Consider the following 17,279-nt stretch of genomic DNA (forward strand, 5'->3'; position numbering starts at 1 on the left):
AGTTAAATAAGGATATGAACTACTATGCATAGGAGCTATGTAACTCTAGGGTTTACTATTGGGTTCATTTAATTTCACTAATAGGAACTAGTTGGTTCTTAACTTGGAATGGGTTTCTATATAGCAAGTATTAGCAGGTTTATTACTATGGTTGATTATGGGTATCATATCAAAGAATGATGGTTAAGGTGTTGCTATGAGTTAGGGTTTACTATGGCTTCACATCTTCTTAACTAAGTAATCTCTAATGGTTGTCAAGCTAAGTGGTTTATTACTTTCTAAGTAGGGTTTAGTGGGATAGGAGCATGTTATGTGCACTACTACACAAAATTAATGTTAGGGTTCTTCACTAGGATTCTACTAGGGTTTGATGGTTGAGGTTGGTCCTAATGGTATGGTATATAGAAGTGGTGATCAATGGCACTAATCCAATAACAAGTTAGGGTTTATACCTAGGTTGTACTAATTGGATCATATAGATTTTAAGCAAAAATAAAGACATGAAATGATAATCTTCTATGAATTGGTTTTATTTTAGTGGATCATGAGTATGCATATATTTGTTTCTTACTAGGGTTTTATAGGTATAGGTGAAGCTTATATAATTATATGGGCTAAACCCCTAGGGTTTTAGGATTCAACTAACTTAGGATGAGCACATAAAATAATGGGATCAAGGTCTTACTTATATTACAATTAGGGTTTCTAAATTATAGTACAACTCTAAAAATTATAATTGGTAATATAGGTGTGGTGACTAATTACTTTGAAACAAAATTAATAATGGTTGGACATTTTATTAATTTTCACAAGAATTAATAATTAGAGTAACTCCTAATTAGGTTTAATTAAAAATTAGGGTTTAACAATTGTTATTAAGTTTTAAAATACTTAACTTGTTAACTAAAGATGTTTAAGTAAACAAGTTTTGGATTACCATAAATAATATTAATCTTTAGTATTTTCTTGCTTTATTTAAAGAAAATGGTAAATGGTAAGTTGCAATTTAGGATTTATGAATTACCACTAATATTTAAGTTAATGCAAATATAATTAAGAATATTAATCTTAACATTTTACTTAGTTACTTGAGTAGTTAAAATTTTAATTTTAAAACTTAACTATTTATTGAATTCAAATTGTTTTTAAAACCACAAGAAAGACATAATTAATAAAGATAAAAATAAGTGAATTTTTTATTTTGACACACATTTTTATTTTTTATTTTATTTGAATAGAGTTTATTTTTGTGAGCATTTTGATATATTATTTATATTTTTCTGAGCTAAAATGAATTATATATGATTTTACAAAGTTTCAATTATTTACTGGTTTTTAAATTAAAACTAAAATTCTAAATGTACCCAAGCGGTACACACCCACAGTCACTGACTGGTGGGCCTGTTGGCTAGGTCAATTGCCACGAGGGCAACGACCAGACAACAGAGGCTGAGGTGGCGGTGACACGTAGATCTCGCCGGCGGCTTGACGCCGGCGACCAGACGGATACGACGCCGTCGATTTACGGCCTCCCGGGATGCGCTACTAGGGTTTTCGGAACCTCCTCGACACGCCGAGGCTAGTGGTGGTGATGGTTTTGCAAGGAGATCACCGGAGCTAGCTCCGGCGAGAGGTGCTGCGGCGGTGCTCTCCGGCCAACATGCAAACTAGGGCTATAGACCATGCCAGGAAGCGCAAGTATGCTCTAAAGACGCGTATGCTCACCCTGGTGATGATGGTGTGATCGACTCCGGCGATGGTTGACGGAGACGGCGATGAATTCACCAATACCGGCGAGATGCTGCGGAAGGGATCGACGAAATTCGTCGGCTTGAGGGAGATCCAGCACGATTCCTTCCTCCCAGATGCTCTACGGCGCCAGGCGCTTCTCCTCTACCACGCGCCGGAGGCTGGGGTGGCCTGTACCGCCGTGTTCTTGCTCGACGCCGGTGAACAGTCGAGGAAGAAATCGAGAGATGGAGAAGATCTGAGGGGAAATGGATGGGCGGATGAGATCAAGGGATGCTTGGCGGTGCTTTCACCCCTATTTATAGACCGAGGGGAGCTCTGAGGCCTCGACACGACGACGGCAATGGTGGGGAGGTGGCGGTCTCTGGAAGCGTTGGTTTGGCGAAGATCTTTTCGCCCGGGGATAGGCTCGGACGCGAGAGGTATAGGGAGTGGTTCTGGAAGCTTCTGCGGCGTCCGGGACGACCTTATCGTCGACGAGGACGGCGTCTACTGGCGCTGCCGCGCTGTCGAGCTCGGAGACGACGACGACGATGCTGGCTTTTTTTTTTAAACACGAAACGGTAAGTGGACGTGGGTCGTTTTGTTTCGTGGGCTGGGCTTTGACATGGGTTGCTCCGTGGGCTGTTGCGGTCCAGGTAAGCCAGGTAAGCTTCTTTTTCTTTTCTCTCTTTTCTATTTTCTGTTTTTATTTACTGATTTGAATTTGCCATTTGAATTCAAACTTGAATTCTGTTTTGTTTTGCAGGTTCTAAAATATTTGAGTATCAAGATAAGTTGATAATCATGCTTACAGCATGGTTTTGTTGTTTAAACAAATATTGAATTTTGGTTATAGATACACTCTGTGAGGTTTAATTAAAAATGGAAATGGTTTAGTTGTTTATCTCAATTCCCTTTTTAATTTAAGAACCAATTATGTTTAAATGATTTGAAAATTTATAACATGTGCATGGTGAACCTAATATTAGGTTTAACTAATGTGCTTAGCAATATTGATGGTTCATATCTATTTCAATTATGGCTAGAGTTTAAAATAAATGGTAATGAGGATAGAATTGGATTCATCATTTTATGTGGAGAATTATTTCTAAGGGTTTAAGCATATGTTTGTATAACTCTATGTTTAATAATCTTGCTTAGAATATTTCTAACTTGAATTATTTAAAATAGATCCTAAGCTCATTATGGTTAATTCACTAGCTAAGGGAATTCTATTTTACAAAACATTACTTTATTTGGTTAGCAAAACAAGTTCCTTAGAATGCAAAACAGAATTGGATATTTGGTTCACTCTACTCACTTAAATATCATTTAAGCTTAAGTAAAACTAGTTTGGCTTATACTTGGGATCTATGATACATAAGTTAGGACATATCATTTTATGTGGAGTGGATCCCATATGAAATGGTTTAGGGTTTTGCATAAGCTTCACTAAATTGAATATAAATAGGCATGAGGTATGGCAGGGTTCTACTTATGATCCAAATTAATTCATGGATTGGAATTCAGATGTGGTCTAGGGTTTTAGTGGTGATCACCCATGTGATACACAACTAAGATTAGGATATGGGCATAAGCTTTGGTTATGTTTCACTAATAGAATATGGCTCTCACCTCCAAGATAAAGGTTGGTTTGAACAAGTAAGATCTAATACTACTCTAGTATTCTCTAGGATAGACATGGCTATGGTTAGCATCTATAATCTCTCTCACTTCTAAATGTCTTGGAAAATCCTAAGGTCCTACTCAAGAGATGATGATGTGATCCTCTAAATATATGGTTTGCCTAGGAATTCTACCTTGGTATCTTATATAGCTTGTTCTTCTGGAATTCTGATAAACCTGCATCTTGTGGTATGCCTCCACCTCCTAGCTTCTTCATCTTGATCCTAGCTAATTCATATGGAAGGTCTCAAGTGTTTGGTTTCCTTGTATCATTCTACAAGGTGATCATATGGATGAAGGGTGTGGCTCTATTTATAGGCTTGGGCAAGCTCTAGTATCATGACACATAGGTGGGTGACTATTGTTTTGGTTTGATGAATAAGGTGCTTGGTTGTCATGCCCTCCTCCATAGCAATCCTTTGAGTATGAGGTGGCAAAGCTTGGGATTCAAGTCATGTAGATATTTTCATCCCATGTGGCATGATCATTATCTTCTCACATGATTTATCTTTGGATAGCCAAGTGGCATTTGTTACTAAATATCTTGTGGATAGTTTTATTATTATGGATGAGTCACTATATCATATTTGTTTGGATTTATATTATAATATTGGTCAAAAAGTCAAGGTTGAAGGTTATTCCTCAATTTTGAATAGTTGGTGTTTGATTTCACCAAGGCATGATCATATGAGTTTGAAAATACTCTTGAGTAGTTTTATTCAAATAGTTTGAACTATAACTTGTAATGTAAATGGATTCAGTTTTATGATATTCCATATATTTAATAAGTTATGATTTAAATAAGAATGTGTGGCCTTTAAGCACTTTAGACCCTGTGATTTACCTTATTTATTAATAAGTTTAGAATTGAATTATATTACACACAAAATTAGTTGAAGATACACCGTGAGAATCATGGTAGAAACATTTATTTAGTAAAAGACATGGAAAAGATAAGTAAAGAATAGTTTCTTAATTATTCATGTGTTGTTGTAAGGAATGTCATGTTGAGATCTTTTATAGAATCTTATAGTTGACCCTTACTTAAGGTGTTGTTTGTTGTAGAACTAATTCCATTTGATCTAGCCCATAGATCAAATCATCTCTACCCAAAACAGGGTTTTAGTAAAGATCACATTGAAGTTTATAGCGCTTGACTTGATGATCTACTTCAATTCCAGCAAGTCAAGTGAAACTTCAGTTACTGTGGTAAGTTTTATTTGAAAGCGAGAAAATTCCCCGGATTTTCTATGCATGAATGCAATGCACACTTTGGTGTTCTCTCATTTTATTGCCTCTAAACCTGGGATATTACACACCAGGCCGTCGACATCCCTAAACATGGCAGATGACAAGATGACGGGAGCGCAGGTACGCTGACGGTTTTGCGGTCGGCATATGGGGACACGCGTCCTCGCCTGGGTGTTCACGGAGCGGGTACGTCGGCTTAGCCGGACACACGTCACCGCCTGGTGGTTCACGGGCCGACTACGTTCTCCATAGTGTTATAAACGCGACAAGCAAATAACGAAGAACGATAAAGGAAAATGCAGCGGAGACACAAGATTTAACGTGAAAAACCTCTTCCAACACAGAAGGGGAAAAAATCACGGGCACCAGCCAGCAAATACTTCACTATATCGGAGAGTGTTTACAAACGTTGTGGGTTATCTTATAATCTGATAAACCCTAACCGGCGGCTTACAATATGTATATATAGGCGGTGACAACGATCCGTACCGGCGACGGGTCTCGCTCCGCTCGTCAGAAGTTAGCCTCTATTTAGTATATGAATTTGGATCACAATATAACACATAGTAGTGATTCATATCATAGGTTTTACCATGTCAGTTCATCATTTTAAGGACGTGCTATGGTTAGCTAAATCTTCTACTTGGCTGAAGTCATGTAGTATTTGTTACGCATTGATAATTTTTTATGAATAACTTTTTTTTTTGTACTGGATGGACCTTTTTTAACCTCACGAATTTTGTACTGGGACAATATTTTCCTCAGTCACAATCTATGTGCAACTGAAAAAAAAAATCTTAGTTACAACTGCAACTCTCAGGCATGAATCGTGACGCAAATCATTGTCTAAGGAGTATGCCAAGATTTAAATTATCGCGCGTTACTTTAGGGGTTGTGTTATGTAGCTAGCCTTAGCATCATGCACTACTAGAAAAAGAGATCATATAGATGGATGCGTTAGCCATGGCACATCAGAATTTTGGTGCGCTGCTGCTATTACCTGTGGCGCACCAAAAAAGGGCGGGAGACTAGTATGAACTTACACCGCGCAAGCCCGTAATTTGGTGCGCCAGGCCTAAGTATGGCCAAATTGGCCGAGTCGCACCCCTATAACCAAAGGGTGGTGCACCACGGGCAAGATATGTGCAAGCGAGACACGCAAATAAGTTTGTACCCCCCATGCATGGAACCGTCGGCACACCCTTCTTCCAGGCCGCATGGGAAGAAGGCTAGTTGGCGGCACAAGGGTCATCAATGTCGACGCTGGATGCCTGGCCTTCCGCGCGAGCATTGACCGGCTAGCAGCGCGCGTGGATCCACGCGCTTTTTGAACGTGAGCGGCAGAAGGCTGACCAACAACGCACTCAGCCTCCATCAATTCCCCTGCCGCTAAGGCTTCTGCATGTGCCATTTATGCGGAAGGCGCTGAAAACCAGTGGGGCATTGATGGCGGGACCATATATACCGACCATCTACGCCGGCCACTTCCACACAACCACCGTCACTGCGTTTATGCCGACAAGCCACTACGCTGCCGCCTCCTACTCCAACACACCACCTCCCACTCCGATATGCCGAAGATTGATGACATGTAAGATTTTTTTATTTCTTTAGATCAAGGATAAGGATCTTATGAACTTTCGCTCAGATTGTTGTTTGATACGGCAAAACGGAGATGAACCCTATTTGTTTGATCCTTCTGTTTAATTTTATCCCCCTCTCGTGTGAGATTAAATCCTATTTGGGCCGTAGGAGATGTTAGGAATTTGTGAGGGTACTTTGATGATTGATTATAACATTGTATTCACAACATTCATAATTCTTGATGTCTAGTTTGAGGAACCAGGCGACATGACCTAGACACCTACATGTGTAAGCACTTGTTGTTTAGCAAATCTGGGACCTTTATGTTGATATCAAGAAAAAGCAAAAATAGTAAGAGGAGAGTAAAGAGTTTCTCCGGTGTAATCTTTTATTTCTAAATAGGAGCACCCCACTATAAGGACTCTCAACACGCAGCCTATCCACATCAGCAATTTCCATCACATTTATTTCACTTCCTTTATGTGAGAAATCACCACCAGGAACACTACGTTTTATTGGGGCACGCCTATAGGCCGCTTCAGTGCGTGTGAGATTAACCGCCGCACGCACTGCTCCCCGCGCTCGCTTCCTGGTGGACTGACCCATTAGTTCATTCGCTCACGAAAAAAATAAATAGAAGCTTTCTCTAATGTGCTACAACATAAGAGCAACAATCCAGTGGCTGCAGCTCTGATTGATCGGTCCAGAGACCAGAGTTCGAATCTCCTTATGTATAAGAGTTGCACCTCTTTTTCAAATTTGAACAAATTACAAAAACTGAGAAAATTTCAAAATAGAACAAAATTTGAATTCGAGCAAATTTCAAAACTGAGCAAATTTCAAAATAAAACCAAATTTGAATTCAAGTAAATTTCCGAAATAAGCAAATTTCAAAATAGAACAAAATTTGAATTCAAGCTAATTTTGAAACTAAACAAAATTTAAAACTGAGCAAATTTCAAAACAGAACAAATTTCGATACTGAACAGAATTTCAAAACTGAGCGAATTTCAAAACATAACACAATTTGAATTAAAAAATTGCGATTTAAACAAAAAAACTAAGAAAAATGTTTAAACTTGAAAATTGTTCAAATTTTAAAAATGCACAACACTGGCTGGCTGTTGGCGCGATACTGGGCTGTGGCCCAAGATATCCGTTGTGCGTGTGTACCCTATTAACCATCGCTAATGAGCCATGGTTAGGAATTTCCGTTTTTTTGCAAGAGTACTGAGCAGCCGATATGCAAAGCCCACATGGACCATTAAGTTACCCCGGTTCACCTGTTATTGTTTTTTTTTGTTGAAGCAACCGGCAGGAGCACTGCCTTTTCATATAAGCAAGGAGAAAAAAGAACCACTGTACAAAGATAGCATGTTTGGTTTCAAGTGTGAAACATGCCAGAAACCACAAAGGTAAAAGAACACAACGAACTGCCTAGTTAGGTTCAGCTGGGTGGGTTACTCTAGCAGGTGCAAAAGCACGGCTTCTCTGCGCAATGTCCTCCCTAGCAATCGAAGCCACCTCAATGTAGGTAAGACGGTGGCTTGTGAAAATCCGTCTGTTCCTTTCTTTCCATGCGTTCCACAGCACATATAGGAAGCGACCACTGAGACGCCGCCTGTCTGACAGCGACTTGCCCTGAATGATGTGATCCCACCAAGCGTCCAGGGAAGCAAAATTCTGGCCATGCGTGGTAGGAGCCTGGGCGTCTTCCTGGTAGATGGTGCTCCATATGGCGGCTGTAAAAGGGCAGTCTTTACACAGGTGGCCCGCCGTCTCATGTGAGGACAAACAAAGTGGGCAAACCGGGTCATGCGGCCACCCTCTGATAGCCAGCATGTCAGCAGTGAGGAGCCTGGCATGAAGAGCAAGGCAAGCAAAAATCTTGCACTTCGGCTCGGCGTGGGCACGCCAGATCTTGTCGGCATTAAACCTGGGGAAGCTGCCGAGGAACTGAAGGTGGTATGCGGATCCAGCAGAGTATGCCCCCTGCGAGTTGGTGGTCCAAGCAATGGTGTCCGCCGTATCAGGGTCCAGCTGGATGGTGGCCACCACATTCCAGATTTCCAGGAACTGCGCCAGCTGGACCGGTGTGTCGAGTCTAGCAATGGAGCGGATCCAGTTGTCGTCGAGGAGCTCTTTGGCGACGTTTCTCGTTTTCCTTGTGGCGAACTTGAACAGGTCCGGAGCCCACAGCCTAATAGGCCCACGCTCGGTCCAGGAGTCATACCAGAAGGAAGTGTAGTCCCCATTCCCAATGGTGATCTTTCTTGCGGCTCTGAATAGGTCCATATCAGCTTCATCGCACGAAAGCTTGGAGCCAACCCATGATCTGTGGGGGTCAGTCCACCTAAGCCAGGGCCACCGCAGTCTAAGTGCACGGCCGGAGCGTTCGAGGTCAGGCAAACCGAGGCCCCCCAGATCTTTGGGCCTACACACCGTTTTCCAGTTGACCAGTGCGTGCCCACCAGAGGCATGTTCAGCATCATCCCCCACCCAAATGAAATTCCTGGCAATCTTGTTGATCTTGTCTCGAGCCCATTTAGAGAGAGGCAGGACTGTGGCGTGGTAGACAGCCGTGGCCATGAGGACCGATTTTGCAAGTGTGATTCTTCCAGGGCGAGCCAGGTTTTTACCGAACCATCCCGGCAGCTTTCCGGCGATCTTGTCGAGGAGCGGTTGGATATCCACTTTGCGCAGGCGGCGGAAATGAAGGGGTAGCCCTAAATACTTTCCGGGGAAGGCCATGATCTTCGCAGGGAAGCCGTCGAGGAGGTCATGAATGTTAATATCGCCGCAACGCACCGGAAAGACCTCGGACTTTGCCAGATTAGTGACGAGGCCGCTCGCCTTGCCAAAGCACTCAAGAATTGCAGATACGGTATGTAACTCCTTTGTCGGATTTACGAAGATGCCCGCGTCGTCAGCGTAGAGGGAGACTCTGCATTGCGTCATCCGTGACCTAATGGGGCTGAGGATGCCACGGTTGGTCGCCAATTGTAGAATGTGCTGCAGCGGATCAATGGCGATGATGTACAGCATGGGGGATAGCGGATCCCCCTGACGTAGACCTCTAGCATGCGGAAAAGGTTTGCCCGGCTCCCCATTAAGGAGGACGCGTGAAGAGGCCGAGGCCAAGGACATGCAGACCCAATCGCGCCAAATTTGGCCAAAACCCAGCGCGCGCATGACCTCAAGAAGATAGGCCCAGCCGATGGAGTCAAAAGCCTTGGAGATGTCGAGCTTAAGGAACAAACAAGCGGTCTTGGAGGAGTGCAATTCCTTAATGAGGTTCTGAACGTGCAAGAAGTTGTCGTGGATGCTTCTTTGTTTGACAAAAGCGCTTTGGCATTTGGAGACGATGTCCGGTAGAATCGGCGCGAGCCTGTTTGCCAGAAGCTTGGAGAAAATCTTGGAGAGACTATGAATGAGGCCGATTGGCCGGAAGTCGGTGACTCCAGCCGCGTCGGGCTTCTTGGGGATAAGGATGATGTTGGCCGAGTTAATGAGACTCGCACGACCCCCCCCCCCCCGAAGGTTTGCCAGGTGGAAGATCGCAGCCGTGACATCCGCCTTAATAATGTCCCAACGCGATTTGAAGAAGGCCCCGATGAAGCCATCTGGGCCCGGGGCTTTGACAGAGGGTAGCGAGAAGACATCATCCTTAATCTCTTCGATCTCGAAGGGTGCATCCAAATACGACAGATCAAAAGATGGGTAGTTCAGACCCTCCCAATCAAGGCTGAGTTGACGTGGAGCTTTGGTGCCCATAATGCCTTTGAAGTGCTGTAGCAGGACCTCCTGTTTATCCTCTTTCGTAATAGCAACACCCGAGGCATGGAAGAGAGACTGGATGTGAACCTTTCGCCGCCGGCCGTTGGATAGCAACACCCATTATTGTATTTTATTCTCCATTGACCCGTGCAATGTCAGACGATTAACCCCTACTCTTCGCCATGATCCCCGCGGTGCCGCGTCTCTACTTCCTCTTCCCCATTATCTCCACGAAAAATAATTGCATACACGAGGCATACGAGGAGTTTGGCTCAGATAGTTTTCCTCTTTATAAATTCGGGTGGACTTGCCTCCCGTCACACCAAGTCACCAACGATCCTATTCCAGCAAGGGATGAGCCTTGCAGGCTTGCAGCCTCCAGCAGATCGGCGGTAGCAAGCAACGCCAACAACAATCCTTTCCTATGCGCGCACGGTCCCTTGATCCAGGAATAGGTGCTGAGGGATTTAGAGGTGTACCCCCTTCTTTAATTTTGGATTTTGCTTAACCTAGCCATTGTTTAATTTCAGTATCTTTGTGGATCATTCTCCATTCGCACATGGATGTAATTTCATCTGTCATTGACATACCTTACTTGCTGCAGTTTCAGGTCCGGCGACACCTTTTTGTTTGTGCTTGCTTTCTGATATTCCTTTCCACGCTTGAGCATTTCTTAGATCTTACGACTGTCCACTAATATCCTATCTGTATAAAAAAATTGCAGGCTGGAAGAAGTGATATATTTTCACGACTGGGGATAACACTTGAAACTTTGCATGACAACAAGTTATGGATTTCCACTTGCTTGCTATTGCAACTTTCTCATACAACTGTTTGTGCTCAGGTCTTTCGAATAGGCAATGCCAGTCAAATTGTCAATTCTTACGCATTAGTATGTCAACTAAATTGTTTAAGCAAATAGCTTCAGATTTTATTGTCTACAAGACCCGTCAGGTGATTTTCACTATAGACATGACTGGACATTGATTTCTCCATTTTCAGAGTTGTCGTTTTCTAGATACAACACAGTGGCAGCATCAAGTGGACTCACAGAGTAAAAGACTTTCACAACACCTTTCAAAAAAGCTGTATGGTCCATTTTGCGGTCTACGAATTCCATTCTGAATGTCTAACGCCTTTCAGTGCTATTTTTGTGTGGCCTCAACCAGTGGCGTTCCTGTTACTTGCACGATATACAGTGCGTTTTAAATTGTGATGGAATCAACTCAAAACATCTGTTCATGCAATACAAATATTTATATTGACTGTGTAGCTGCGCTCATATGTGTAATATGCCTTGAATTAATAATTTTTGAGGGAGATTATTTTTTGTCGTGCAGGTTCCAGAGGATTGGTTCACTTTATATTTGGATCCAGGAAATTAAAATGATGAAACTACAATTTATGTTGAGATCTTATATTTTTTAATCCAAGAAATGATTTTTACTAATAATCGTAACTATATTTTCTAAATAAAAAATTGAATTAACCTCCTCGCAGTAATGTGCAGGGAATCATCTAGTGACCTTAATTGCTAAGCCACCACTGAATGCGGTAGCTTAAGGGGGGGACAATAGTTTTAAAAAAAGGTACTATGAGGAAGAGTTTGATTATTTAAGGGAAACTCAATTACTGACCATTTAATATAAAGAGTGTACGTTAGATTTATTTCACTAAAGTACATTTACTACCATCATGAACCGAATTTCTCTTGCCTAAATTCTCTACTGAAGGAAACATTCGTTTATTTTCAGCAGTTTACTTCTAGGTTACTTACAGGTTTTACTCAATAAACCTTTCACAACACAAGACACTCTTCCATTTTATCACCACAATTTTCCTACAGATACGGAACTAGTCAATTCACTCAAAACTAATGAGAAATTGAGTGCAACCGCAGCACTGATAAAATACTAGGCCTAAGCACTGATAAAACCGGGATAATACTTCCAGAAAAAGTGTATTTCAATAACCCTGTGCAGCAAGCTATTTTTAGCACCGTTGCCAGGTAGCTAAGTGTCAAGTGTTTAATTCGCTAATTGCAGGTATTGTTGTCGTAGATGATTCATGATTCGGATATTGGTGCTACGGGCTATGGAAGATAGTATTTTCTAGAATATTTCGAAACTGTTCTGAGGGAAACACCCAATAATCCATTGCAAAATTTAATATGTCTAGTATTGTCGATCTTTACACTTCATTTTCCAGAATGGCTAGTTCTAAACCGGAGGAATCTAAGGAATTTTGGGCTCCATCAAAATATGTTGCAAAAAGTCTTACTGCTGACGTTTATGTTGCAGAATCAATTATCTATTGATGTTGATTTTAAATGTGAAGTGCAGGCCTTAAGACGCACCTGGTTATATATGACGTTGTTTGCATTACTTTCAAGTAGAACAGGGAGTTAATAAAAATTGTCCTATTGAAATATTTTAGGCAGTCCCTGAAAGAAAAAGCTAAGGAGAGGATTAATACACTTCCCCGCTATTGCATTAAAACCTACGAATAATGCATTAGTTGGTTAATGCAGAATTTTCCATCCTTTGTCAAAATGATTCCTATCTGGCAACAAGTATCTTCCTTTGTCCAAAATCTCGGAGGAGATTTAGCTAAATCTTGGGCGAGATTTTGTGAACTTGTTAATCAATGCCTATGCAAATTATTTATATATTATATATTTCAAAAAAATCAAATGAAAATCTAAGAAAATCTTTGATGGTAGTGAAGTTGCAGTATTCATATTTTTCTCGAAATAGGCTTTCGCCCCGCTTTATAGATAAAGCAACCACAACCATACAAGATACAGATACAACACCACGATGACACCACACACAACAACAGTCTGCTAGGGCAACAACATAACATGCCCAAAAGAACTAGAAAAGCGATACACCCACATAGGAAAGGGCCACTCAGAGGCTGGACGACGAAGAAAGGCGACGTGCCGCCGCAAGAAGATCCTCCAGCATGCCGTCCAGGCACTCCCTGTCCCGCTGCCTACACAGCGGGTACCACTGCTGCAACAAAGCCAAGAAAGAGAATAAGGAATCAGAAGCGCGCCGAGGTAAGATACGCTCGATGACCATCTTATTACCCACAGACCATAGGGTCCAGGTCAAGGCCGCGAACACCAACCAGAAGAGGCGCCTCCTCCTACCGGTGCTGTTCGCATGGGCCTCAATGAACTCACCGAGGGCTGAGGCCTGCCACTCAGGTCCCAGCGCCTCCTGAAGGAAGCTCCAGAGGAAACGGGCTGCGGGGCAAGAGAACATTATGTGGGTCGTCGTCTCCGGGACTGCACATAATGGACAAAGCCCATCGCCCGGCCCGTGTCTCTTCGCCACCTCCACCCCGGAGGGAAGGCGATCCCTAAGCAACTGCCAGAGAAAAATCTTCGTCTTAAGCGGGATGGGCGCTTTAAAAAGAGGGGCCGTCCAGAGCATCGGGGGTCCCCTAAACAAGGCCCTATAGGCCGTCCGCACGGAGAACGAACCGGAAGGCGTCAAGCGCCAAGAGGGTGAATCTAGTCCTCCTGGCAGAGTGTCCGGGAGGAGGTTCCGCAGCCTGGCCAGACTCAGGGCCTCTCCCTGGGTAAGACCGCGACGGAACAGGATATCCCAGCCCCCCTGGGCGGCGTCGGCGACAAGAATAGGGGGTCGGCGCAAATGGCGAAAAGGTCCGGGAAGTCAAGGCAAATGGGGCGGGCGCCCATCCACGGGTCAAGCCAGAACATGGTCCCTCTACCATCGCCTATGGAGAGGGACAGTCCCGCTCTAATCTCGTGCTTAATGTCCTGGAGGGCCCTCCAAAACTGAGATCCCTCCCGGCGGTCACAAGCAAGAAGAGGCCGGCCCCGTAGGTATTTAGCCTTAACTAACTTAAGCCACAAACCCCCATCATCAGAAAGGATCCTCCAAACCCATTTCAACATGAGGGCCACATTCATGTGACGAGAAGAGATAATCCCTATGCCCCCAAGATCCTTGGGGGCGCACACATCGGCCCATTTGACCATGTGGTACTTTTGACGGCCCGTCCTGTCCTGCCAGAAGAAGCGAGAGATCTCTTTATCGAAGGCCGCATGTACCCCTTCCGGAAGGATGTACAAGCCCATGATATACATGGGGAGACTAGACATGCACGAATCAATGAGAACCGTCTTGCTACCCTTGGAGGTGAACCTCCCGCACCAAGGTTCAGCCTTCGCTCTAACTAAGGGGGCGAGGTCTCTAATAAGGATCCTAGAATCCCTAACAGGTACTCCCAGGTAGTTCACAGGGAAGGTTGTCAACCTGCAATTGAGGTTGTCAGCGATCCGCTGTTGGGTTTCCGGAGGGTACCCCAATACCACTACCTCACTTTTGTCAAAGTTTATTTTGAGGCCCGACATGGCCTCGAAACAGAGGAGTAGGAACTTGGTGTTCTAGATATCTAGGTCCGAACCCTCGAACATGATCATGGTATCATCCGCATACTGGAGGTGGGTCACCCCTCCACCAGGGATCAGGTGGCCGACCACTCCAGTAATATGGCCCGAGATCCTAGCCCTCTCCAGGATCTCGGCCAGGGAGTCAACCGCCACATTGAAGAGGATAGGGGAGAGGGGGTCACCCTGTCTCACTCCACATGCCGGCCTAAAATAGGGACCCGCTTCCCCATTAATGTTAATGGCCGTGCTGCCCTTCATCACCGTCTGCATAATCCAGCCAATCATCCGGTCGTCAACGCCTCTCCTCTGAAGGACCTGTCTGAGGAAGGACCAATCCAAACGGTCGTACGCTTTCTGGAAGTCTAGTTTTAAGAAGACACCCCTCTGGTGTCGACTCTTGACCTCATGCACAATCTCATGCAGTGCAAGAATCCCGTCATGAATGTGGCGGCCCTTAAGGATGGCAAACTGGTGTTGGTGCGTAATCCGCTCCATCACCGGAGCCAACCTCACCGCGCACACCTTGGAGAACAACCGTTGGATTACGTTGATGACAGTAATTGGCCTGAACTGGCGTATATCCGTGGCCCCCACTACCTTGGGGATCAAGGTAATAACACCGTAGTTCAGACGCCCCATATCAAGAGTTCCAACGTAGAACTCTTGGAACATTGGCATGATGGTCTCCTGGAGTTTCGCCCAGAATTTCTGGAAGAAGGCAACCGGGAGACCATCAGGGCCAGGGGCCGAGCTAGCCTTCATGCCCTCAAGCGCACTCCGGACCTCCGTAGAGAGGAACGGAAGGGTAAGGGAGGCATTCTCCTCGTCTGAGACCCAGGCCCTAGCTGGCCATAGGTTTGTCACGAGGGCAACCCCTGTTCTGGGCCCAGCCTCAAAGAGACCTTGAGCTCATTTCCCAGATCATCGGCAAGCTTGTCACCGTGGACCCCCTCTCTCTCCCAGGCGTCGGGCCGGTGTGCATGCTGATCCGATGCCCAGACCCCTCGAAGCTCGCCTGCACTCTCCCACACGTCTTCTTTGGGAAGGGTGGCCGGGCCCTGACGGTTGAGGTTGAGGGAGACGAGGCCAAGGCGGGGTCTCAGACTCCTCCCCTCGACCCCTCTCAGTCCCACCATGATGACGATGCCGAGGATGATGATGATTCTTTCGACGGTGGCTCTGAGGATGACTTGGGCGGCGACGCCGAGGACTCCCCCCAGCGACAGGGTCCTGATGCCGGAGCCGGACCTTCAGCAGCTCTGGACGCCAGGCCTGGGGCGCAGTCGGCTCTGCCTAGGTCGGCGTGGGCTCGCAGGAGCGCGCCGGCCAAGTTGGGGGCGACTACCCCCCGCGCCCCTCCAGCCGTCACTGTGGAGTCCTGCGACCTCTCCATCTTGGAGTACGGGTCCAACTTCCCCCAGGAGGCATCGTCTGCGAGCGTGGGGTTGGACGTGTGCCCCCCGTAGTCACCGAGGTCGCCAGGGCTGGTCTGCTACACGCGCTCCCCGGGCTCTACTCCCACCTCGCCCCTGGGCCCTGCGACCCCTGGCCCTACTGTGCTGGAGCCAGCCTCGGTCTTCCCCGACACTCCCTTGGCTGGCGCTGATACGTCTCCAACGTATCTATAATTTCTGATGTTCCATGCTTGTTTTATGACAATACCTACATGTTTTGTTCACACTTTATATCGTTTTGATGCATTTTCCGGAACTAACCTATTGATGAGATGCCGAAGTGCCAGTTCCTGTTTTCTGCTGTTTTTGGTTTCAGAAATCCTAGTAAGGAAATATTCTCGGAATTGAACGAAATCAACGCCCAGCATCTTAGAATTCCACGAAGCTTCCAGAACACCCGAGAGCCACCAGAGGGGAGGCCCAGGGGCCCCACACACTAAGGCGGCGCGGCCAGAGGGGGGGGGGGGCGCCGGCCTATTGTGTGGCGCCCCCGTAGCCCTTCCGACTCCGCCTCTTCGCCTATTTAAAGCCTCGTGACCTAAATCTTCGAGACGAATAAGCCACGGTACGAGAAAAGTTCCAGAGCCGCCGCCATCGCGAAGCCAAGATCTGGGGGACAGGAGTCTCTGTTCCGGCACGCCGCCGGGACGGGGAAGTGCCCCCGGAAGGCTTCTCCATCGACACCACCGCCATCTTCACCGCCATCGCTGTCTCCCATGATGACGAGGGAGTAGTTCTCCCTCGAGGCTAAGGGCTGTACCGGTAGCTATGTGGTTAATCTCTCTCTCTGTACTCCAATACAATGATCTTGTGAGCTGCCTTACATGATTAAGATCCATATGATGAGCTTTGTATCGCTACAAGTCTATGTGCTACTCATGTGATGTTATTAAAGTAGTCTATTCCTCCTGCACGGTGTAATAGTGACAGTGTGTGCATCATGTGGTTCTTGTCGTAGATTATGATCATAATCTCTTGTAGGTTATGGAGTTAATTATCGCTATGATAGTATTGATGTGATCTATTCCCCCTTTCATAGTGTAATGGTGACAAAGTGTGTATGCTATGTTAGTACTCGGTTTATTTTGCAAAGATCTATTATGCTCTAAGGTTACTTAAATATGAATGCTGAATGTTGTGGCGCTTGTTAACTCCGGCTTGAGGGAGCTCTTGTAGCCCTACACAATGAATGGTGTTTGTCATCCAACAAAAGAGTGTATGTAGCACAAATGAGAGAAGTTAATATTTATTATGCGATCAATGTTGAGAGTGTCCACTAGTGAAAGTATGATCCCTAGGCCTTGTTTCCAATACTGCAAACACCGCTTACTTACTGTTCTGTTGCATGTTTACTTGCTGCCATATTT

This window comes from Lolium rigidum, chromosome 6 (assembly GCF_022539505.1).
Source record: "Lolium rigidum isolate FL_2022 chromosome 6, APGP_CSIRO_Lrig_0.1, whole genome shotgun sequence".
Classification (NCBI taxonomy): Eukaryota; Viridiplantae; Streptophyta; class Magnoliopsida; order Poales; family Poaceae; genus Lolium; species Lolium rigidum.